Source organism: Rhinoderma darwinii, chromosome 3, assembly GCF_050947455.1.
Source record: "Rhinoderma darwinii isolate aRhiDar2 chromosome 3, aRhiDar2.hap1, whole genome shotgun sequence".
NCBI lineage: Eukaryota > Metazoa > Chordata > Amphibia > Anura > Rhinodermatidae > Rhinoderma > Rhinoderma darwinii.
Window position 1 is genome coordinate 267,922,844 of NC_134689.1, and position 25,946 is coordinate 267,948,789.

General features: G+C 42.0%; 1 protein-coding gene across 5 annotated transcripts in view; it reads left to right on the forward strand.

The window, feature by feature from the left end:
* Positions 1-25,946, forward strand: part of APBA2 (amyloid beta precursor protein binding family A member 2) — a 473,299-nt gene that overhangs the window by 44,399 nt on the left and 402,954 nt on the right. For 4 of the 5 annotated variants that reach the window (XM_075857895.1, XM_075857892.1, XM_075857891.1 and 1 more), the window contains one exon: positions 23,149-23,242. The exons of the other annotated variant lie outside the window; for it this stretch is intronic. The gene's annotated coding sequence lies outside the window, so the exon portion shown is untranslated. The remainder of the gene's footprint in view (positions 1-23,148; positions 23,243-25,946) is intronic. 5 annotated transcript variants of the gene reach the window in all.

Sequence of the window (25,946 nt, forward strand, 5' to 3'; positions counted from 1 at the left end):
GAAAGCAAAGTTTGAAGGAGAAAATTATTATTTGAAATAAAAATCCTTATTTCTAACCTTGTCAATGTCTTGACTATATTTTCATTTTGCAACTCATTTGATAAATATAAGTGAGTTTTCATGGAAAACACAAAATTGTCTGGGTGACCCGAAACTTTTGAACGGTAGTGTATATATATAGATAGAGGTTTGGCCCTGAAGAAAAAAGAGCTAGAGTGGATTTTTAAGTTGGAAACTATGTCTCCTAAGGGGCTTAAAGAGGCTCTGTCACCAGATTTGCAGCCCCTATCTGCTATTGCAGCAGATAGGCGCTGCAATGTAGATTACAGTAATGTTTTTATTTTTAAAAAACGAGCATTTTTGGCCAAGTTATGATCATTTTCGTATTTATGCAAATGAGGCTTGCAAAAGTACAACTGGGCGTGTTGAAAAGTAAAAGTACAACTGGGCGTGTATTATGTGCGTACATCGGGGCGTGTTTACTACTTTTACTAGCTGGGCGTTCTGATGAGAAGTATCATCCACTTCTCTTCACAACGCCCAGCTTCTGGCAGTGCAGATCTGTGACGTCACTCACAGGTCCTGCATCGTGTCGGCACCAGAGGCTACAGATGATTCTGCAGCAGCATCAGCGTTTGCAGGTAAGTAGCTACATCGACTTACCTGCAAACGCCGATGCTGCTGCAGAATCATCTGTAGCCTCTGGTGCCGACACGATGCAGGACCTGTGAGTGACGTCACAGCGTGATCTCTGGAGAACACGGCTGTGTCTGTCACTGCCAGAAGCTGGGCGTTGTGAAGAGAAGTGGATGACACTTCTATACACAACGCCCAGCTAGTAAAAGTAGTAAAAACGCCCCGATGTACGCACATAATACACGCCCAGTTGTACTTTTACTTTTCAACACGCCCAGTTGTACTTTTGCAAGCCTCATTTGCATAAATACGAAAATGGTTATAACTTGGCCAAAAATGCTCGTTTTTTAAAAATAAAAACGTTACTGTAATCTACATTGCAGCGCCTATCTGCTGCAATAGCAGATAGGGGTTGCAAAATCTGGTGACAGAGCCTCTTTAATATAGAATACTCTTATGGCCCGCATATGTAAGAGTAGGAGGTAACTTGCCTGCGGATGTTGGGGGGTACGATGGGCGTTGTTCATTGTTGGTATAGCTTGTGTTCTATATATGGATAGGTTGAAGTCTTATTTTGATTTCTCTCTCATGTATATATTGTTTTTTTTAAAAAATTCTTTTTTTATATTTTGTGATTGTGAATATCATATTGTAATTTATTTTGTTTTGCTTTTTTTTCACTTTCTAGAAACACATGGAATTGTCAAACATCATGAAGGATTCTGATAAACAGCAGAGGCCCATTTATTGGGACCATTTGAGTCCCAGTTGGAAAATTCTATTCCTATATTTGCATATACAGCATCGATTACAGCATTGTAGTGTATCTAATGTCCACACATCCATATACAACCTCATTTAGTTTGATATAGGGCTCTACTATATATTGTATAGGTTATCTCCCTATTGATTGGCATCTCTTGAATAATAGATATAAATATATATATGGTTATGACATATGTTTGTGTCAGCATGTCCGTTTGAAATTATTTAATTTTTTTTCCAATATGGTCTATTGTATTCTATCCCATTGGTGACTATAGTCACATGTCTCTAATGGGCATAGAGGAGTATATGGATTTGTATTTTTCAAACGTAAGCAATCTTTTATAATATAAATATTGATTTTCTATCTGGGGGATCTTAGTCAAGATGTTTCTTCCAAGTATTGCATTGGCCTGAAATTCTACATAGCATACATACTGTTTTCGCTTCCTGCGCCTGCGCAATGGGGCTGGAACGCAAGTTCCGTCTCCGCGCATGCGCAGTAGCGATTGCGCTGCACGATGCGTTCCACCGGACTCAATATCCGGTTTAGACGCCATTTTGGAGCATGCGCAGTGGAGACGCGCGAACACTACACGCTGCTGATATGGAGAGATCGTAAACAGTACGTTTATAGATCTAAATTAATCTATAATTGGCCCCTGCTGGTTTTATGAGTAATCCTATTATGTACTGATTATCCATTTTACATGGTGTATATACACTTTGCTTCTGATATTTCGAGATTTATATATGTCTGTTTGAAGATCCAATATTGCACCATATTGACAATGTTTGTAATACACTATTTCAATCACAGTTTTATACATTTAATGAGAATTGTACAGCTAATTGTTTTATTGCTAACTGTTGTACGCACCTCCTGTATATACTTGGCACTATTTTCTGTTTGTTATGGCTTGAGAAAGGTTCCTGTTGAACCGAAACGTTGCTGTTTTTTCTGAGGTGAATAAATCCACTTTGCTTTCCATCTGACTTGAAGTCCTGGTGCCGTCTCTGTGTTCTATGCTTTTCTCTATATATATATATATATATATATATATACAGTATATATATATATATATATATATGCCTGGTTTCATTTTAGGATGATATTACAATCAAATATATACATGCTCATATAGTACACATCATCATCATCATCATCATATATATATTTGGCAAGGACATGGTGTCCGAGGCACAGTTAGCTCCGCCCACAGCCCGACCTGCAATAAGCCTGTGAGGAAGGAGATGTGAGTGCTCAGTCTGTCTGTTGTTTGTGTCTCTATTTGTCTGTGCGTCTCTGTGTGTGTATAAGTTCATGTATGTGTGTCTTTGTGTGTGTGTTTTTGTGTGTCTAAGTGCCTATATAAGTATCTGTATGTGTTTATATATGTGTGTGTGCATCTACTACATTATCTGTACTTAGAGTTATCACTGTGTGTTATCTGTTGTGTTAGGCCCTATTCACATGACAGGGATTCTCGGCCGTGATTTGATCTGAGTGACGGCCTTCTGCCGCTCGCTCACTCTCTTCTCCTCACAGTGCGAAGTGCATGTGAGGAGGAGGAGGACGGTATTTTGTTGCTCCCTGTAGGAGCTGAATCCCTAATCCCCGGCCACAGCTTCGGCCAAAGCTGTGGCCGGGGATTCCGCTCCTGGAGAAGTCCCTGACTTCCCTGTCCATATATGTTCCACATCACGGCCGAGAATCCCTGTCGTGTGAATAGGGCTTAACACCACAGATAACACACAGTGATAACTCTGAGTACAGATAATGTAGTAGATGCACACACAGATATATATACACATACAAATACATACATAGGCACTTAGACACACAAAAACTCACACACAAAGTCACACATACGTGTACCATATATGGACAGTGAATTTACGGACTTCTCCTGGAGCGGTCCCCTACAGGAAGGTAGGGGGTGCCATCTATGGGGGGGGTGCCATATATGGGGGTGGCTATGTACAATGGTGCTGTGTAGCACTACCTACAGGGGGCTGTGCGGCATTACCTACAAAGGGGCTGTGTGGCACTACCTACAGGGGTCTGTGTCTCACTACCTACAAGGGGGGTCTGTGTGGCACTACCTACAAGGGGGGCTATGTGGCATTACCTGCAGGGGGCAGTGGCAGTATCTACAGAACGCAGTGTGTGGCATTATCTACAGAGGGCAGTGTGTGGCATAATCTACAGAGGGCAGTGTGTGGCATTATCTACAGAGGGCAGGCTGTGGCATTATCTACAGAGGGAGGTGTGTGGCAGAAAATTTGCAATTGAAATTCATCTGTTTTTAAAACGGACAGGGAAAAAAGAAAATGCAAACATCGGCCGTTAAAAACAGAAACACGGCCCGGACCTAAACTAAACGGATGCAAAACGGCCGAGAAAAACGGACAAAAACTGACGTTTTTATTGTCCGACACTCGGACCCTGTTGTGTGCATAAAGCCTTAAATAGGACTGCAAGTAACATCTACATTATCTGTACTCATAGAATTATCGGTGTGTGTTATCTGTGGTGTTACATAGGACTGCAGGTAACATCATATTATCTGTACTCAGAGAGTTATCACTGTGTAATCTGTGGTGTAACATAGGACTGCGGGTAACATGTACTACATTATCTGTAATCAGAGAGTTATCACTGGGTTATCTGCGGTATTACATAAGACTGCAGGTAACATCTACATTTTCTGTACTCAGAGAGTTATCACTGTTATCTGTGGTGTTACATAGGACCAGGGCCGGCCTTAGGGGTATGCGAGCGCACAGGGCGCTGCACCCTCCCAACATGTAGGGGGCACCACTGGGCTCTGCTTCTGCTCTGTTATTAGTTGCACACACAAAGTAAATAAGAGCCGAGGAGCAGAGGAGGAAGCTCCGACCACAGCCCGTCCTGCACGAAGCCTGTGATCCTGTCAGCAAGGAGACATGGTAAGTTTCTATTTGTGTCTGTGTGTGTGTATACAGTATGTGTGTCTGTGTGTGTGTGTGTGTGTGTGTGTATACAGTATGTGTGTCTGTGTTTGTGTATACAGTATGTGTGTCTGTGTGTATATACAATATGTGTGTCTGTGTGTGTGTGTATACAGTATGTGTGTCTGTGTCTGTATACAGTATGTGTCTGTGTGTGTATACAGTATGTGTGTTTGTGTATACTGTATATGTGTGTGTATACAGTATGTGTGTCTGTGTTTGTGTATACAGTATGTGTGTCTATGTGTGTATACAGTATGTGTGTATGTATACACAGTATGTGTGTGTATACAGTATGTGTGTCTGTGTGTGTATACAGTATGTGTGTCTGTGTGTATATACAGTATGTGTCTGTGTGCGTGTCTATACAGTATGTGTGTCTGTGTGTGTATATACAGTATGCGTGTCTGTATGTATACAGTATGTGTGTCTGTGTGTGTGTATACAGTATGTGTCTGTGTGTGTATACTGTATGTGTGTCTGTGTGTTTATACAGTATGTGTGTCTGTGTGTTTATACAGTATGTGTGTGTGTGTATACAGTATGTGTGTCTTGTATGTGTGTCTGTGTGTGTATACAGTATGTGTGTCTGTATGTGTATACAGTATGTGTCTGTATGTATGTGTGTGTGTATGTATACAGTATGTGTGTCTGTGTGTATACAGTATGTGTGTCTGTGTGTGTATACAGTATGTGTCTGTATACAGTATATGTGTCTGTGTGTGTATACAGTATGTGTGTCTGTGTGTATACAGTATGTGTGTGTGTGTATATACAGTATGTGTGTCTGTATACAGTATGTGTGTCTGTATAAAGTATGTGTGTCTGTTTGTGTATACAGTGTGTATGTGTGTGTATTCGGTATGTGTGTCTGTGTGTGTATACAGTATGTGTATCTGTGTGTGTTTGTGTATACAGTATGTTTGTCTGTTACATTGTGTGTGTGTGTGTGTATACAGTATGTCTCTCTGTGTATACAGTATGTCTCTGTGTGTATACAGTATGTGTCTCTGTGTGTATACATTACGTGTCTCTGTGTTTGTATATGTTCCAGTGTGTATGTGTGTGTGTGTGTGTGTATCTGCATGTGTTTATGTCTCTTTGTAAAAGCGTGTGTTCAATATTAAAGTAGAACAGATAAATTGAAGATATCTGTGCTGCCTCCTATATACCCTGCTGCCCCCTATCTATCTTGCTGCCCCTAGTATGCCCCCACAGTATTTGTATCTGTGTGTGTGTGTGTGTGTGTGTGTGTGTGTATAAAGTATATGTGTCTGCGTGTGTGTATACACTATGTGTCTGTGTGTGTATACAGTATGTGTGTGTGTATACAGTATGTGTGTCTGTGTGTATACAGTATGTGTGTGTCTGTGTGTGTATACAGTATGTGTCTGTGTGTATACAGTATGTGTGTGTGTATACAGTATGTGTCTGCGTGTGTATACAGTATGTGTGTGTGTATACAGTATGTGTGTGTATACAGTATGTGTGTTGTGTGTATACAGTATGTGTCTGTGTGTGTATACAGTATGTGTGTGTGTATACAGTATGTGTGTGTATACAGTATGTGTGTTGTGTGTATACAGTATGTGTGTGTATACAGTATGTGTGTCTGTTACAGTGTGTATGTGTGTGTGTACACAGTATGTCTCTTTGTGTACACAGTATGTCTCTGTGTATACAGTATGTGTCTCTGTGTGTGTATACAGTATGTGTCTCTGTGTGTGTGTATACAGTATGTGTCTCTGTGTGTATACAGTATGTGTCTCCGTGTGTATACAGTATGTGTTTCTGTGTTTGTATATGTGTGTGTGTGTGTGTGTGTCTCTGCATGTGTTTATGTCTCTTTGTAAAAGTGTGTTCAATATTAAAGTAGAACAGATAAAACAAAGATATCTGTGCTGCCTCCTATATACCCTGCTGCCCCATATACCCTGCTGCCCCCTATATGCCCTGCTGCCCCCTATATAACCTGCTTCCCCCTATATGCCCTGCTGCACCTTCTATACCCTGCTGCCCCTTATATACCCTACTGCCCCTTATATACCCTGCTGCCACTGTGTTATCTGTGGTGTTACATAGGACTGCAGGTAACATCTACTACATTATCTGTACTCAGTTATCACTGTGTTATCTGTGGTGTTACATAGGACTGCAGGTAACACTACTACATTATCTGTACTGTGTATATATGTGCTTGTGTGGGTATATATGGGTCTGTATGTGAATGTGTCTTTGTGCTTGTATATATGTGCCTTTTATGTATTTGTATATGTTCCTGTCTGTGTATTTATCTGCCGGTGTGTGTGTGTGTGTGTGTGTGTGTGTGTGTGTGTGTGTATATGTGGCTGTACATCTATATATTTACCTGTATGTATATATTCCAGATATGTATATGTATATTTGTCTGTATGTCTAAATATCTGTCTTTTTTATGTATAGTATATATGTTCCAGTATGTGCGTGTCTATATATGTGGTTAATTTTTGGCTTGTGTAGGGTGCAGCAATAGAGAGTCCCTCACAGGGCACCATCCAACCTAAGGCCGGCCCTGCATGGGACTGCAGGTAACATCTACTACATTATACCTTTACCCTAGGTGAATAATCTATTATTCAGCAAACGCTTCTGCATTTTTGTCAGGTTTTAAATTTTGGTAATTAGGTTTTAAAATACACTTATATTTCTTTATAATATTTTTTACAAATACTTATCGTCATTCCCTTTACTAGCAAACCCGTGTAACGGGTTTTCTATACTAGGTACTTTATATTACTCAGGTAAGTAACAGTGTTTGAAATACAACATCGATGCATCATTTTATTCTTCTTAAGTGGAGGTAACTTTGGATTCAACTGAGTAGACAGAGAATTATACAGATTGATGATCCCTGGCATTCTCTCAGAGGCGCTGACCTGCAGTGTAAGGACAACTTTTATTAGAAGGGAAAGAGCCGTGAATGCAGCCTAGTTCTTTATCTTCAGCCAGCTTTAAAGGCAGTACAACACACCCAAAGATCTAAGAGGGATTATTACATACAAATATGGCCAGCATCAGCATTATCCATGCATGCATGGAAAATATTAAGCACTTCACTCAGCTAGATCAGCTACTTCCTCTCTGATCATTGTTTTTCTGGATTCGGGAATGGTTGTGGATGTGTTTTTTTTTAAAGTTATTATTTTCCAGAACTGGATATAATATATTATGATTGCAAATTAGTTAACAATTGTAACATTGTATACACTTCATTTTACTTTACATTTATGTATTTAAAAACCATGAGCACGGACCATGTAACAGCTTTCATCGAACAGAAGAACAACATACAGTAGATTAGGATTCTGCCTATAAGTATGCAGATCTTGTACATGCTGGGAAGCCCTGTTAACCTCGGACTAGATCTTAGTTTCCGTGCTTTATTGATTCTACTGTTAACATCACCTTTTTGGTGTTTTACTCTTATTAGCACCTTTTGCAACGTTCAATTTAGAAAACATTAGGGTATGTTCACACGTGCAAAAAGAAGTGGCTGAAAATTACGAAGCTGTTTTCAAGGGAAATTAAGATTTTTATCATTTGGAGCACCTATTGAGGCTTTTTTTGAGGCGTTTTTGAAGCATTTTTCATTGTGTCAATGGAAAATCAGCTCCAAAAACACCTCAAGAAGTGACATGCTACTTCTTTTGATGAGGCTTCTTTTTAGGAGGCTTTTTTTAAATTTAGCAGTGTAAGGGTATGTTCACACATCATGTTTTCAGATGCATTTAGAGGTGTAAACGCCTACAAACATCTGCCCATTGAATTCAATGGGGAAAACAGCGTTTCATTCAGTCAGGGCGTTTTTTTGCACCCCAGTTTTAAAAACAGCATGTAAGCATGACGTTTTTGGAGCAGTTTTTCATTGTCTAAATAAAACAGCTACAAAAAACCTTTTCAGCTTCAAAAACGGCTAAAAATCAGAGGCTGTTTTGCCTTGAACACAGCTCTGTCATTTTCAGCCGTTTCTGATTTTGCGTGTGAACTTACCCTAAGGGCAGATACAGACGGACGTTGCGTTTTTGCGCGCGCAAACAACACGTTTTGCGCGCGCAAAAACCATTTGACAGCTGCGTGTGTCATCCGTGTCTGATGCGAGGCTGCGTGATTTTCGCGCAGCCGCCATCATAGAGATGAGGCTAGTCGACGGCCGTCACTGTCCAAGGTGCTGAAAGAGCTAACTCTTTCAGCACCCTCGACAGTGAATGCCGAACACATCCTATCGAAAAACCTGTTGAAAAAAAAGAAAAAGTTCGTACTTACCGAGAACTTCCCGGCCGTTGCCTTGGTGACGCGTCCTTGGTGACGCACCTCTCGACATTGGGCCCCACCTCCCTGGATGACGTGCCAGTCCATGTGACCGCTGCAGCCTGTGCTTGGTCTGTGATTGGCTGGAGCTGTCACTTGGACTGAAATGTCATCCCGGGAGGTCAGACTGGAGGAAGAAGCCGGGAGTTAGCGGTAAGTCAGAACTTCGTTTTTTTTTCTACAGGTTCATGTATATTGGGATCGGAAGTCACTGTCCATGGTGCTGAAACAGTTTAACTCTTTCAGCACCATGGACAGTGACTATCTCCTGACGTCGCGTACCGATAATTTTTTTGCCGGGTTCGGCCAAAACGAGTTCGGCCGAACACGGTGAAGTTCGGTTCGCTTGTCCGGCTTCGCTCATCGCAAAGACACTCCGTTTGGATGGTCGGAAACAGAAAAGCACGTGGTGCTTTTCTGTTTACATTCATCCTTTTGACCGCTGGTGCGCTGTTTCAGTCGGTTCGCACGGAAGTGCTTCCGTGCAACCTGCGTGGTTTTTACGCACCCATTGACTTCAATGGGTGCGTGATGCGCGAAATACGCAGAGTTATTGAACCTGTCGCGCTTTTTGCGCAGCAGACAAACGCTGCGCAAAAAGCACGGACTGTCTGTACTGCCCCATAGACTTGTATTGGTCCATGCGTGCCGCGTGAAAACCACGCGGCCCGCACGGACCGAATACACGCTCGTGTGAATCCCCCCTTAGGCAGGGGTCTCAAACTCGGCAGGGTAAGTGGGCCGCATATAGAAAAAAATGGGAAGTTGATGGGCCGCATTACTTTCAAATTTGATACAATACAAAATTATTGTTAATAAATTACTTATTTGAACTACTATAACACTATATTACTATAATAATAATAATACTACATTACTATAATAATACTGCTAGGTTTAAAATTTTAGATATTTCTCCACGTGCTTATTTCAACAATCCAGTTTTTCAGTTTAAGTGTCGCTAAATAAAGTCCGGCGGCTCAGTTGGCAGCGTTTGGCAGGCACACATGTCAAGATTGGGCAGCCCCTTTTTAGCTAGTGCCACAGTGTCCTCTGTAGATGCTGCCACAGTGCCCTCTGTAGATGCAGCCACAGTGCCCTCTGTAAATGCTGACACAGTGCCCTCTGTAGATGCTGCCACAGTGCCCTCTGTAGATGCTGCCGCAGTGCACCCTGTGGATGCTGCAGTAGTGCCCTCTGTGGATGCTGCCGCCGTGCCCTCTGTGGATGCTGCCACAGTGCCCTCTGTGGATACTGTCACAGTGCCCTCTATAGATGCTGCCACAGTGCCTTCAGTGGATGCTGCCGCTGTGCCCTCTGTGGATGCTGCCGCTGTGCCCTCTGTGGATTCTGCTGCAGTGCTCTATGTGGATGCTACCGCAGTGCCTTCTGTGGATTCTGCCTCATTGGCCTCTGTAGATGCTGCCACAGAGTCCTCTGTAGATGCTGCCACAGAGTCTTCTGTAGATGCTGCCACAGAGTCCTCTGTAGATGCTGCCACAGTGCCCTCTGTAGATAATGCCACAGTGCCCTCTGTAGATAATGCAGCACACCCCTAAATATTGCCACAGTGTCCTCTGTACATACTGCCACAGTGCCCTCTGTAGATGCTGCCACTGTGCCCTCTGTAGATGCTGCCACAGTGTCCTCTGTAGATGTTGCCACAGTTCCCTCTGTAGATGCTGCCACAGTGCCCTCAGTAGATGCTGCCACAGTACCCTCTGTAGATGCTGCCACAGTGCCCTTCGCAGATGCTGCCACAGTGCCCTCCGCAGATGCTGCCACAGTGATGTCAGGGGCTTGCCCAGAGCTGGAGTCCCGGAGCAGAGCCGCTTCTAGCACTCTGCCTGGGATTCCAGCTCTGCTCCTGACATCACTGTCCATATATGGACAGTGTGTCAGGGTCTTCCCCGGAGCTAGAATCACGGGCAGAGCGCTAGTAGGCTCTTCCTGGGACTCCAGCTGTGGTCCTGACATCACTGGGACTCCGCTCTGGGGAAGACCCTCCACACTGTCCATGTATGGACAGCGATGTCAGGGATTTCCACAGAGTCCCGGAGCAGAGCCTGTACTAGAGCTCTGCACTGGACTCCGGCCCTGGGGAAGCCCCAGACATCGCGTGTCCAAACATGGACACACGATGTCAGGGAATTCGACCATCACTCGGCCATCACTCGGGACACATTCCGGTGATGGCCGTGTATTACCCGGCCCCATAGACTTCTATGGGAGCCGGGCGGCCGGGTACCCGGCCGAAAATAGAGCATGTCCTATTTTTTGACGGCCGGTTTTCCCGGCCGTCAATAAATCGGTCGTGTGAATAGCCCCATTTGGGGTCCATTATTCCTAATGCAGCCGGGTGCCGGCCGATTTATGAACGGCCGGCACCCGGCCGGGAAACCCTGTCGTATGAATGAGGCCTTAGGGTTTCTGGTCCTTGTCCCTAGCAGCCACCCATGGCTGCTCACTGTTTAAGTATTTCCATAGACTATAATTTTGTAAATCCTTAAATAAACAAAATCCAGTGTTATTAAAAAAGCAGCGTTGTGAAGGTAGACACTGCATCCCACCTCCTTTCAGTGGTAGTGAGATGAAACAATTAGCTCACCATTTTATTGTATTTTTAGTCAGATCTGCTGAATTTCAGCGAGTAAATGCAGTTAGTAAAGCAAAAAGGAAGATATTGTTATGGCATTAGAAAGGGTTTCTATATAATATTTTCAATTCAGTATATCAAGCAGTAAGCTGTGTAAGCTTTTTTCTGCAATTCTTTGTTATTATCTTTTGTGTTTTTTCCCGGATTGTAAGTGATTTACCAACAAAGTAATATCAGAACATCCCCTATCCAAATGTTATGAGGGTATATGGAAGTTATATACCAGGATTTAGGGCAGAGAGCAGCTGTAAAGAGCTACCCTTGCTTTGGAGGATGCAGTGTGACCATTACATGGTCATTCAATTGTGCAGGAAATGTGGACATGCCAGCACTCCATTGATAACAACTGTTACTGAGGGGCAGCCGTACCAACAATTCAATCTGTACTGACATTTTCCTTGTTTAGTTGTATGCTTGGATGGTTAATGTACTAAAAATGTTGTAACATATTAACGTATAGATATCTTGTACTTGAGAGGTAGAGCATCATTTTAAATACATCTCCGAATACAATTCTTCTGGTTGCTACTGAAATAGTGGGCAATATTGTTGATAGACACAACCCTAACCACTTTGCTAAGATCCTACTGATTTTTCCTATAACACATATATGACAAGGGGCCATCCTCTACATCTAGAGGAAAAAAGGTTTTACTATCATCACAGATGGAGATTCTTTACTGTGAGAGCAGTGAGACTATAGAACTCTACTACAGGATGTTGTGATGGTTGATTCTTTGAACAAGTTCCAGAAGGGCCTTGATGATTTTTATGCTGCATTACATAGTTTGAGATGTAGTGGGCCCCCGGAAGAAATAGAGCAATTCTTGGATACACTCCCCTTGTGGCGTTTAGCTGATGCGCAGGCGAAGGAGTTAGACAGCCCACTTACTGACGACGATATAGCAAATGCTATTCTAGACTTCGGGATGTATATTCTAATGCCCTGGAGGTGAGAGTCCTGCCTGCCTCCATGAGAGAGGCTCTAGTTGTGGTGTTGTTGAAGCCAGGGAAGGATCCCACTCTTCCAGACTCCTATCGTCCTATCTCGCTTATTAATTCAAATGTTAAAATACTAGCCAAAATATTGGCCACTAGATTGGACAAGGTTATATCATCCCTGGTTCATCCTGACCAAACTGTCTTTATGCCTGGGAAGGGTACGAACATCAACATTCACAGGTTGTTTCCCAATATTGATGCTGCGCAATATGATGCTTCCCCTAGTTTTGTTCTCTCTCTGGATACATATAAAGTGATTCGGTTGAGTGGCGTTATATTTGGATACTCCGCTCCCATTTAAATTTTGGACCGAGAGTTATTCCTCTTGTACGCCTTTTATATGAAAGGCCTATTGCTAGAGTGAGAACACATATGGATGTATCTAAATCTTTCCTTTTGGGACGTGGTACTCGTCAGGGATGCCCACTTTCCTCTCTACTGTTTGCCTTCGCAATTGAGCCTCTGGCGTACGGAATTCCACATCCATAAAAGGTATCCCTCGAGGTCCTATAATTGAGAAAATATCCCTGCATGCAGATGATACATTAGTGTACTTGGTGGATGATGGTCCTACACTGGCTTCCTTCCTACAACTAATTGACACATTTGGAGCCTTCTCTGGATTATCGGTTAATTGGTTCAAGTCGGTTATGTTTCCTCTTTCTGATGGATATTGCTCCCCGCAGGGCCTCCCTGTCCCATTACAAATAGTATCTCAATTCACATATTTTGAGGTGCGATTTTCCCTTAATTTACTACGCTTTCATTAAATTAACCTGTGTCCGTTAGTAGCCTCTACGGAAAAATAGTTAATTACCTGGAAGAATCTTCCCCTTTCCTTGCAGGATAAATCTTTTTGAAATTATATATCTCCCAAAATTTTTATATCTACTCCATATTTGTCCAATTCTATTAGCCAAACAATTTTTTGGACAACTTGATGGTATACTACGCTCGTTCTACAGGCAGGGGGGGCATTTGACACTGTCCCCCATAGACGCCTAATGGGTAAATTAAGGACTATAGGTTTAGAAAATATAGTTTGTAATTGGATTGAGAATTGGCTCAAGGACCGTATCCAGAGAGTTGTGGTCAATGATTCCTTCTCTGAATGGTCACCGGTTATAAGTGGTGTACCCCAGGGTTCAGTGCTGGGACCACTATTATTCAACTTATTTATTAATGACATAGAGGATGGGATTAATAGCACTATTTCTATTTTTGCAGATGACACCAAGCTATGTAATATAGTTCAGACTATGGAAGATGTTTGTGAATTGCAGGCAGATTTAAACAAACTAAGTGTTTGGGCGTCCACTTGGCAAATAAAGTTTAATGTAGATAAATGTAAAGTTATGCATCTGGGTACCAACAACCTGCATGCATCATATGTCCTAGGGGGCGCTACACTGGCGGATTCACTTGTTGAGAAGGATCTGGGTGTTCTTGTAAATCATAAACTCAATAACAGCATGCAGTGTCAATCAGCTGCTTCAAAGGCCAGCAAGATATTGTCGTGTATTAAAAGAGGCATGGACTCGCGGGACAGAGATGTAATATTGCCACTTTACAAAGCATTAGTGAGGCCCCATCTAGAATATGCAGTTCAGTTCTGGGCTCCAGTTCATAGAAAGGATGCCCTGGAGTTGGAAAAAATACAAAGAAGAGCAACGAAGCTAATAAGGGGCATGGAGAATTTAAGTTATGAGGAAAGATTGAAAGAATTAAACCTATTTAGCCTTGAAAAAAGACGACTAAGGGGGGACATGATTAACTTATATAAATATATTAATGGCACATACAAAAAATATGGTGATATCCTGTTCCTTGTAAAACCCCCTCAAAAAACAAGGGGGCACTCCCTCCGTCTGGAGAAAAAAAGGTTCAAGCTGCAGAGGCGACAAGGCTTCTTTACAGTAAGAACGGTGAATTTATGGAATAGCCTACCGCAGGAGCTGGTCACAGCAGGGACAGTAGATGGCTTTAAAAAAGGGTTAGATAATTTCCTAGAACAAAAAAATATTAGCTCCTATGTGTAGAAATTTTTCCTTCCCTTTTCCCTTCCCTTGGTTGGACTTGATGGACATGTGTCTTTTTTCAGCCGTACTAACTATGTAACTATACTATGTAACTATGTAACCCCTAGGTTTAGCCTTAGTTTCCTACAGGCCCCTAAAAGAATGGGGGGGATGGCAGCGCCAAACCTTTGTTCAAACTACTTGGCTTCGCATCTGGTGCTGGCACACTGGTGGATTGACATTAATTTAAGTAATGCGGCCACTGCGTTGGCAGGAGCACTTATGACTTCTTATGAGAGTCTTACAAATTTATTATGTAGGTTTAAATCCCCATGTCATGCGCCGCTCCCGTTGCAAACTATAGCTAGTGCCTGGAGGAAGGCACACATATTACTAAGAGATATTGCAGGTCCCTCTTACTCCCCCAGAACCCCATTATGGAACAATCCATGTTTGTCTCACCTTGTGTCACTGCCGGGGGCGATAATGTGGGCTGGGGGTTCGGTTTCTGGGACAATTGTAATCTGTGGATAGTGATTGTGTATCCTTTTCTGAGCTTGAGGGGAGGTTTGAGGGTCTCGAGAACGGCATTCTTTCAGTATCTCCAATTACGAGATGCCTGCGTGGCCCAGTTTCGCTCTGCTGCACCTTCTTTGGGCTTCCCTAAAGTGGGGGACAGGCTTGGCACCCCGGACCTTCCCAAGACGCTTACTCAAACGTATGCCTTGTTACTGTCTACTGTAAAAAGCCCATTTGCGGGGTGAAGGAGAGATATACCTGATTTGGAGGAGGAGGAGTGGAGGGAGGTGGAATTATCATTCTTTGACTCGGTTATCAGTGCAAGGGATTTCCTAATACAGTCGCGATTTATACACCGGATATATTATACCCCAGTCAGACTCCAATGAATTGGGGCCTCCGTGTCGGATAGCTGCTTTACAAAAACGAAGGAATGACCCCGATAGCTGGCGGGCAGTAAACATTAACATGAAAAACAAATGCGCATAAACGCACCAAATACCCAGCTTTTCCAGCTATCCTAGAGAGTATAAGAGGTGAATTAAGATATAACTTTTTATTGGATATAACTAAAATGATTGCAATTGGGACATATAACATATAAGTTAAAAAGTAGCCAAAGTAGACCAGCAAGTATTAGTATGTAGAGGAACATGATCGTAGTAAGTGGAACGAGTGCATCTGAGCACTAATGTACCGGACCAGCGGCAGTTGTACGCTATTCCGCTGACAGTAACAGTGTAATTACTGGCCTAACTATGTATTAAATGATAGCACAGAAGCCCCCCCCCCTCGACATGTTTCGCTACACACTTAGCATCCTCAGGGGAATAATGGGGCTAATGACGGCGTGCACGAGGTTTCCTTCTCTTAAGACCTCGGGAATTACGTATGTGAGGGTGTGGTTCAGTCCGAACCAATTGAGATGCCTAGAAAGTGTCACACCTCCAGCCGATATGATGGACGTGAGTGCCGTCCAATAAGAGGGCGAGACTCGTAGCCAATCAAAGTACTCAGATAGAGCATGCGTACAGCGCAAACAACGGCTGTCAGAAGAAATGAAGATAGAAGCGTCTGCGCATGACAGTATACTTAGAAGAACGACCAAAACTGTAAGAACAGAGACATCACTACTGGATGCATGAGGTGCCAATAATGGCAGATATACTGTTAGAAATTACTGTTATAATATAGGAAGGTATCAGAAATGCATATATAGATGCATATATAGACACTGAAAAAAGCTATCTTGTAATGGACATATAGAAATAGCACCGATGTTAATTGCCATAATCTGAGATACGATTATAATTATGAATACAGTACAGAATGCCGTTATATAAAGGCTATATGGTGGACAGGAAAAAGACTCTTTGAAGGACAAGGTCATCTAAATAAGATGATCGGACCATTAGAGTGAATATAATGTCAAATCTCAATTTAAGATGTACCAGAGAAGGAAAAATACTTATTTCCTATAATAGGAATCCTCCTCATAAGAGACGTGACAAAATGTCAATTTTAGAATTCTTATATTCGAGAGATAAATAGGAGTACAAATACCAAGGACCATAATAATGAAAATTAAGTATAAGGACAAAAAGACATGGCTGTTCCAGAAAGGCATATTATTGCCAAAAGGGAAGCCAGTATATTAATGATGAAGATGGCAAGGACTTATCAGAGAGAGGACCTAATAAGAGAGGGTTAGAAAGGTCTAATATAATCCGTTTAAAGGAAAGCGACGAAGGTGAAACCCTCATTAAGTCCCGTCGGGGTCAAAGCTGGGTATTTGGTGCGTTTATGCGCCTTTCTTTTTTAGGATAGCTGCTTTAGGTGTCAATCTGCCATCGGCACATACCTCCATTGTATCTTGTTATGTCCTAAGATTTCGCCATTTTGGTCTGAGGTAGTGGAGTTCCTTAATGATAAATTTGAATTTCCTCAGCTCCTCGCCCCTCGAGTGTGCCTCTTGGGCATTATGAATGAGATTGTACAAGGCTATTATGATAAAATGTTTTTCCGCTTTGTTCTGTCCTAGGAAGGTTCTGATTATGGCGTGGAAAGCCACGACGTGTCCGAGTCTGGAGCACTGGATACAATTAGTAAATAAATATGTACCTATGTATCAAAAATTGTACCTCAACGGGAGATGCCCTGACAAATTTGCACTTCTCGCCCCAGCCATTTTCAGTATTTCACTTTGTTTTTTCCTCCCCACTTTCCAAAAGCCATAACTTCTTTTTTTTTTCCGTTGATGTATCCATATGAGGGCTTGTTTTTTGCGGGACGAGTTGTAGATTTTCACGGTACCATTGATTGCACCCTATAATGTAGTGGGAGACTGGTAAAACTTCTTTGTTGGGTGGAATAGGAAAAAAACAGTGATTCCTCCATATTTTTTTTTCTGGGGGGGGGTTGTTTTTTACTGAGTTCACCGTGTGGTAAAAATGGCATGTTAACTTTATTCTGCTGGTCAATACATCTACGGAGATACCAAATTTATAACGTTTTTTTACTCGCCACGACGAGTGAACTCAGCCATAGGGCTTATTCAGACGAACGTTTAATACGTCCGTGCTACGCGCGTGATTTTCACGCGCGTCGCACGGACCTATATTAATGAATGGGGCCGTTCAGACTGTCAGACTTCTCGTCAGAACGCCCAGCTAGTAAAAGTAGTAAAAACGCCCCGATGTACGCACATAATACACGCCCAGTTGTACTTTTACTTTTCAACACGCCCAGTTGTACTTTTGCAAGCCTCATTTGCATAAATACAAAAATGGTCATAACTTGGCCAAAAATGCTCGTTTTTTAAAAATAAAAACGTTACTGTAATCTACATTGCAGCGCCTATCTGCTGCAATAGCAGATAGGGGTTGCAAAATCTGGTGACAGAGCCTCTTTAAGCTTACATTGTTTTTTATCTCAATCTTATCTTACAGAGGTTAATCATACATTTCTACCTATTTACCTTTAAATAATACCTACAACAGTGTTTATATTGCCTTTTGCAAATATGCCATGGGTTGTGCAATTTTTAACACATTTTTAAAGAGCAGGCTCTGCAGAACCACCAATAGTCCTGCCCAACTAATTCTCTGGTGCACTCCCAGTCAGTACATACAGGGAAATAATGTAAAATCTAATTCTAAATTCTTGTAGGAATATTTAGGGATGGGAAAATGACTGTTTTCTAGTGCTCTTTCACTCTTGGCTTCTGTTTCCGATGCATGTTAAAGAGTCTCTGTCACCACATTATAAGTGCCCTATCTCCTACATAAGGAGATGGGCGCTATAATGTAGGTGACCGCAGTGCTTTTTATTTAGAAAAACTATCTATTTTTACCACGTTATGAGCGATTTTAGCTTTATGCTAATTACTTTCTTAATGTCCAACTGGGCGTGTTTTTACTTTAGACCAAGTGGGCGTTGTACAGAGGAGAGTATGACCAATTAGTGACCAATCAGCGTCATGCACTTCTCCCCATTCATTTAGTCAGCGCATAGTGATCCTGCGTTGTTCACTATGTGCTGTCTTATCCTGACACATTAACGTTACTGAAGTGTCCTGACAGTGAATAGACATTCCTTCCAGCCAGGATGGGATGTTTATTCACAATCCCGGCACTTCACTAACGTTTCTGCGGTACTTACAGCAGAGCAAGCATAATCTCGCGAGATCAGCTGTAAATGACAGGTTACAGCGAGATTACGCTTTGCTCTGCTTTAAGTACCACAGAAACATTAGTGAAGTGCCGGGATTGTGAATAGACATCCCGTCCTGGCTGGAAGGAATGTCTATTCACTGTCTAAACACTTGAGTAACGTTAATGTGTCAGTATAAAACAGCACATAGCGAACAACGCAGTGTCACTATGCGCTGAGTAAATGAATGGAGAGAAGTGTATGATGCTGATTGGTCTAAAGTAAAAATACGCCCACTTGGCATTAAGAAAGTTATTAGCATAAATCTAAAATCGCTCCTAACGTGGTAAAAATAGATTGTTTTTCTAAATAAAAAGCACTGCTGTCACCTACATTACAGCGCCGATCTCCTTATGTAGGAGATAGGGCACTTATAATGTGGTGACAGAGTCTCTTTAAATTCCTAGTACCTCTGACTACAGTAAGGGGTAAAGAGGCAAAATTTTGTTTTGTTGTGGCCCAGAAAATCTATGGTTAGCCCTATTCGTCTGTGCAAAAACATAAAGTTTGTTTGTTTTTTAAATATTGTAAATGTAAAAAAAATTCTTAAACACTGTACACAGAAACCCTAGGGGAAGTCTTCGTTCACATCTGCATCTGGGTTCCATTCATGGGTTCTGTCAGACCTTTCCGTCAGGGGAACCCATGAACGGAAATCATAACTTTCCGTTTGCATTACCATTTGATTTCAATGGTAATTCTTCCGTTGCTAATAGTTTCCGTTTGTGTCCGTCTCCGTTTTTTTCGGGGGAATCAATAGCGTAGTCGACTGCTATTAATTTAGCCAAGAAAACAGAAACCGTATGGAATGGAAACAAACGGAAACCATTAGCAACGGAAGAATTACCATTGAAATCAATGGTAATGCAAACGTAAGCTATGGTTTCCGTTCATGCGTTCCCCTGACGGAAAGGTCCTCTTTAAATCTAAAAGTATTCGGAAAGTAATATGTTCTTTGCTGAAATATACTTATGAGTGTGGTTTGTGGTGCAGATAATAGTTTCTAACCCATTTACCTTGTCAAACACAGTGCAGCCTTCTAGCGACTGAATGAGATTTTGCTTGTCCCTGCTGGAATAATGGAGATTGGTATCTTTTTGTCTGAGAAAGTCTTCACTATTGTGCAGTATAAAACTCTTTGTGTTACTGTACCTCAGGCACCAAAACTATATTGTTTGATTTCAGTTGATCAACGAAACAATGCCTAAAATAAATGTTTATAGAAATCTGTAAAAATAATATAGTGTACAGTATTATCCTGTGAAGTGTATACTAACAGATAGAAATGACACATTTTACAGTTTACATATCCATATAAGAAACATTTTCAATAAATTGCATTACTTATTTTCTACTGATCCTGAATAACGCTGGCCAAGCACATAACATTAACTGCTCCCACAGTTGAGCTGCCCCAATACATTGAATTCCACTGAATCAGCAAGATCAGCCGACATTTAACTAATGTGTACAACCTTAGGCCTCATGCACACGGCATGCCCGTAATCATTGCCCGTTATTGCGGGCACGGCCGGCCGCCGACTGCAGCGGACAGCCGCCCGCATTTTTGGCCTGTGCTCCCATACAAAGTATGGGAGCATGGACAGTAAAACCAAAAGATATGAAATGTCCTATCTTTTTCGGAGGCTTTCTACGGCCCGGACACCTTCACACAAAAATACGGGAATGTGTCCACGGTCAAAAGAAGTAAATTGGTCTGTGATTGCGGACCGCATTTACGGACAAATTTTACGGTCGTGTGTATGGGGCCTTAGCATTATGGCCCAGAGCTGCATTCTCAATTCTGCTGGATGTTGAAAGTAGTCAACACCTTGACTCTCAATGGCGCAATGATTTAGCTGGCTCCTATAATGCTATTTTCTCTACTTCAGTGCATTCTGGTAGAGATATATTTTTCTATATCAGGCACAATGTGAAGACCAATATTTCGAGAAGTTAGAGGAGGGATCTCTGTGCAGACGTTCAGCCAACAAGTAATGCTGGTAGATTACATCTCCGTCAAAGCTGTAGAATTGTAAGTGCAGAAGTGGTCCAGAATGTACTGTCATACATGATGTAACTCAGGACCAGTACAAGATAAGTAAAGTAAGTTTTTATGTTGATTCTAAATTGTAAAATGGTACAATTCCACAAAGGGAAATGACCTCAATCCAAAGTAGGTTAAATTTTCTTCCATTAAAATACCTCGTTTGATCATAATGATTCTGAAATCCCACATGTGCTGTCATTATACTTGAAAAATCGACATATAACACCAGCAAACACCCTTCCTCCTTGAGGTTTTGCACTTAAGTGATTCATCAGTTATAGAAAAACATTTATCTCGCTTGTAGTGCTGCACTTTCTTGAGTAATAAAATGACCATTACCACGACTTTCTATATTCAGGCTATTTAAAACATTTCCTAATAATGTGTCACTGCTACTTTTTTTTTATCTCTTTCAATGGATTTTAGTTAAAGCCTCCATATTTAAAGACCATTTCTTCTCTCCCGGTACAAACGTCCTTGAGTTGTCCTCTTGCATGAATTATTTTATTATTCTATTTAACTGTTTCTGTTTTAGGGCTAAATTTACACCTCGTTTGGCATTTCCATTAGGCAGGCCTGCTTCAAATGGCCCCAACAGACATATAGAACTACATATTCTATTGTGTGTCCACACAGCTTGTATACAGTTGCATTGAAAGCGCAGTTGGCTACTATTTTCAATACAGTTTAGGCTGCAGGATACCAACAAATAAACTCTTTGGCATATGTTTGGCCATTAAAGTGTATGGTCACGCCAGCGTAAACATCATGGAATTTTTACAGAATATACACTGACAGTGCACCACAAAGGTGTTGTGAAATGAGCCTAAGTCTCATGCACACGACCGTAATGGTTTTTACTGTCCGCAAATACAGATCTGCAAATACGGATGCACATCTGTAGCTGTCCGCAATTGTGGAAGTGCCCATAGACTTCTTTGCAAACAAGAATAGGACATGTTCTATGTTTTGCGGATCATTTCTACGGCCCAGACACACATCCGTAAATATACCGAAAGGTGTCCGTAGCCTATAGGAATAAATGGGTCTGCAATTTGACTCTGGCAGGGCTTAATAGGAGCAGAAAGATGGCAGACCTGGGGGACTTCATTAGGCCTCCAGGCTGCCATGACAACCATTGGCCCAATGAGATTGCGGGATGCGAATGGAGTGACAGAGGGGCTCCCTTCTATCTAACTGTCTAAAAATAATGCTCACCTCACCGGTCTCTTCTCCTGTCCATGTCCACTCAGCATGACGCTACTCGTACAAAGTACTGACGCCAGGCAGCATCAGGACGTTGTATGTCACGCAGCACTGATGCCATTGAAGTGCTGCGTTGCATATAAGGCCCTGACGCTGCTCCGCATCAGAATCTTGTATGAGCCGCTGCACGCTGAGGGGAACCAGAGGGGAGAAGTGGAACGGTGAGATGATAATACTTTCGTTTTATTTTATGTCCGATGGGGAAATGGATGGCCCATGGTCGCTGTCTTTAGCAAAAATTTTGGTGCACGGCCGCAGTGGTTGTGCCACACTGGAAGAAAGAAGATATGGCATATTATTATTAAGAGGCGTTCGCCTCTTCAGAAATCTGTCACAGCTTACTCCAGCAGAGGAGAGAGCTAAGACTGGCAAATGAAATGAAATGCCATCTTAGTAAATCTGCCCCTCTATCCATTATAATTAGCAAATTAAAGGGGTAGACAAATTATATATTATAAAAACAGTATACTAGAAATTTCTAAATCTATAATTTTTAACCAGACATTATTTTATGTGACTGTAAGCAAAATTGCATTTTTTTTTCATGTATTCACTGCTTTATTCATAATAATATTTATGCACTAATGTCAGAGAATAGTAAAATATGTTACAATGCAACAAATGTAGATAGTTTCTATTTGCATTGAAAATGCAATGAATATATTGAGGTGTCTGAGTCTTGAATGTGTTTTGGCGCAATTTGGAACAATTTTTAAATGCTATGTACAGTTTTGAAGTAATTTTTTTTTTTATATAAATCAATGTTTTATTTCATTTTGAACAACTTCTTAATTGTTTCTTTTATTTTATTTTGTTTTTACTTTTCGAGATACAGCTTCTATTTATCCTGTATATATGGAAGCTGTATCTTGTGGTCAAAGCCGAATCCATCAGGTCTGCAGTACTAATGGCTGTGGTGAACGCTGGTTAAATGTGATTGCTAATAGCTTGATCTAGCGTGTCAGACACGCAGGACCAGTGTTCACCGAAGCTGTCAGTCCTGCAGACCTGATGGATTCAGCTATGCCTTCAAAAGTTTAGATAGCCTTTAATTGTCTCCAAAGGGGACGTGGCTTAGTGAGAAAGGGGTGTTGTTCGAGTACTATACACACGGCTTATATTGTAGTGTTAGGAGAAGATAACATGTCATACTTACCCGTACATATGTTTTTTCTCTTCTGCAGTTATCAGATTCCTACTTGCGCTGGAAGAATGTACAATAATCAGCTTACCACATCACTGTAGCACATTAGAGAATAATTTGCGCCACTTACTCAGGTACAATTTTTTAAAAATTTCATGTTCACCACAATCATATCTTGTGTACTATACTTGTGTATGCTTGTTTCTAGATAGCTTAAAGGAGTATTCTCAACTCTAATATTTATGTGATATCCTTAAGAAATACCATTATTGCCTGATAGATGCTGGTCATCTGACCCTTGTCCCACCCGATGAATGCAAGATTGAATGGAAAGTTGGCCGCGCCAGGTAGGAACTCCCGTTTTCAACACAGATACGGGTCCCGGAGGTGGGACCCACATTTGTCAGACCTTTATGGCATATCACGTGGATATGCCATAAATATCTGAGTTGGGAATAACCCTTTAATTAAGATTCATAAGCTTCTATATAATCGGTTTAGTACCAGAAAGAAGAAAAAATGCACCTGCCATGAACTTTTTGGTTTGCATGATCAGCTCTATGGACATGGTCATTGTAAATATTTGAGACTGAAAGAAGGGAGCAGTGACTTGTTCTCCAGAGAGACAATAAGATATAAGAGCTTTGCTTCCTATTGACAATAGTGAAGGCTTGTATTCACCACAAGTTAGTTTTCTTCTGCATCTAGTCCAGGATCCAGGATTTTAGCCAGCCTTTAGAACCAAAGATCTATCAGCGGGATCTAGCCACTTGCGTATGGTCTCTAACAGACAGCAATGTTTCTTTGCAGACTGCATCAGCATAGAACAAGGATGGCGGTCACAAAAATAGTAAATAGTATAATTAACTGTATTACTTCAAAATAATTTGTGTTAATACTCATTTGCAAACATTTTTGTTGCTGTACACTTTGGGGGGCATTTAGTAACGTAGTTTTTTCGTGCAAATTTTGTGACTTTTGCATTTTTACGCTACATTTGCTACTTCTTTAAAAAAGTCAGCGGAGTTTAGCGGTAGAAGCGGGGCCACACCGGCCTGATAAATTCACTATAATTTAAGTCAGAAATTATAGTGAAAAACTGCACCAGCTCGTAGCTCGCATAGATTTGATATTCTGGTGCATGGCCGATGAGAGATGTGCCTAATTTATTAAGAGGTGTGCACCTACTAATAAATAAGGCACTTCTTATGGCAGCATTTATTAGATTAAGACTGGCGTATAAAATGCCAGTCTTAATAAATTCCCCCCTTTGTGTTTGCTCACCCATGTGATGACATAAAACCCTATAGGGGAGATTTATTAAGACTGGTGTTTCATGTGTCAGTCTTAAAAAAAAATGAGTACGCCTCTTAACAAATACAGTGCTACTTTCGGCTAGCCGTGTGCCACAATTGTGGTGTAACAATCTCAATCGCAGATAGTGCGACCTCGGCTGGGCCACATCCATCTTTGCCCAACCCTCGCCAGTGGACATAAAATGAAAAACTTTATTCAACTCACCTCTCCATTACTCCCCCCGCATCCCCACAGGCTCTTACATCATGCAGCTAAGCATACAAAGTCCTGACGTCCAGCAGCGTCACAACCTTATTTGCGATGCAGAACTTAAAGCGGCTCTGTCACCAGATTTTGCAACCCCTATCTGCTATTGCAGCAGATCGGCGCTGCAATGTAGATTACAGTAACGTTTTTATTTTTAAAAAACGAGCATTTTTGGCCAAGTTATGGCCATTTTTGTATTTATGCAAATGAGGCTTGCAAAAGTACAACTGGGCGTGTTGAAAAGTAAAAGTACAACTGGGCGTGTATTATGTGCGTACATCGGGGCGTGTTTACTACTTTTACTAGCTGGGCGTTCTGACGAGAAGTATCATCCACTTCTCTTCAGAACGCCCAGCTTCTGGCAGATCACGCTGTGACGTCACTCACATGTCCTGCATCGTGTCGGCCACATCGGCACCAGAGGCTACAGTTGATTCTGCAGCAGCATCAGCGTTTGCAGGTAAGTAGCTGCATAGATTTACCTGCAAACGCCGATGCTGCTGCAGAATCAACTGTAGCCTCTGGTGCCGATGTGTCCTCGCTCGTCTGACACGATGCAGGACCTGTGAGTGACGACACAGCGTGATCTCTCGAGAACACGGCTGTGTCTGCACTGCCAGAAGCTGTGCTGTCACTTTCACTTTCCGTTGCGGGGTTCACCCGACAGAAACCTCAGACTGAACCCCAGAGCGGAAGCGAACGGTGATGTGAACAGGCCCTAACACAAAAGTTTTGTATTTTTTTAAGCTGGTTCAAGCGGTCGCGCGCGCGCGCAAGCGGTCGCGCGCAAGCGGTGTTTCGCGGCGGTGATGAGAGGGGGGCCCGCAGCTCACAGCTGTGTTTGACGAGAGGGGGGCCCGCAGCTCACGACATTGTTTTGGTGAAAAGAACAGGCCCCGTTGCAGGGGCCTGTTTTTTTCTACCAAAGGCAAGTCGCGGCAGTTGCCGGGCCCCCCTTTCAATTAAGTTTGGCCGGGCCCCCTACACTAGTACCCCTAATACCCCCTGATGGCGGCCCTGATTGTTGTTGCCCAATCACTGCCAAAAACAATGTGGCTCAAAATTACATCTGCAGAATAATCCTATCAGAGCTTGTAGCTTAGCATCAAACCTGTTGGAAAAAATACAAAATGCATCTTTTTGTCTGGTCTAATAGGATTGTATGGTGCTCTGACTTCTGGCCTCTGACACATCTAGGTGACGTCTTCAATTTAATAGGTAATTGTTATGTTTCCAGTGCAAACAAGAGCCTTTTATATCCATCAGAATTCTAAT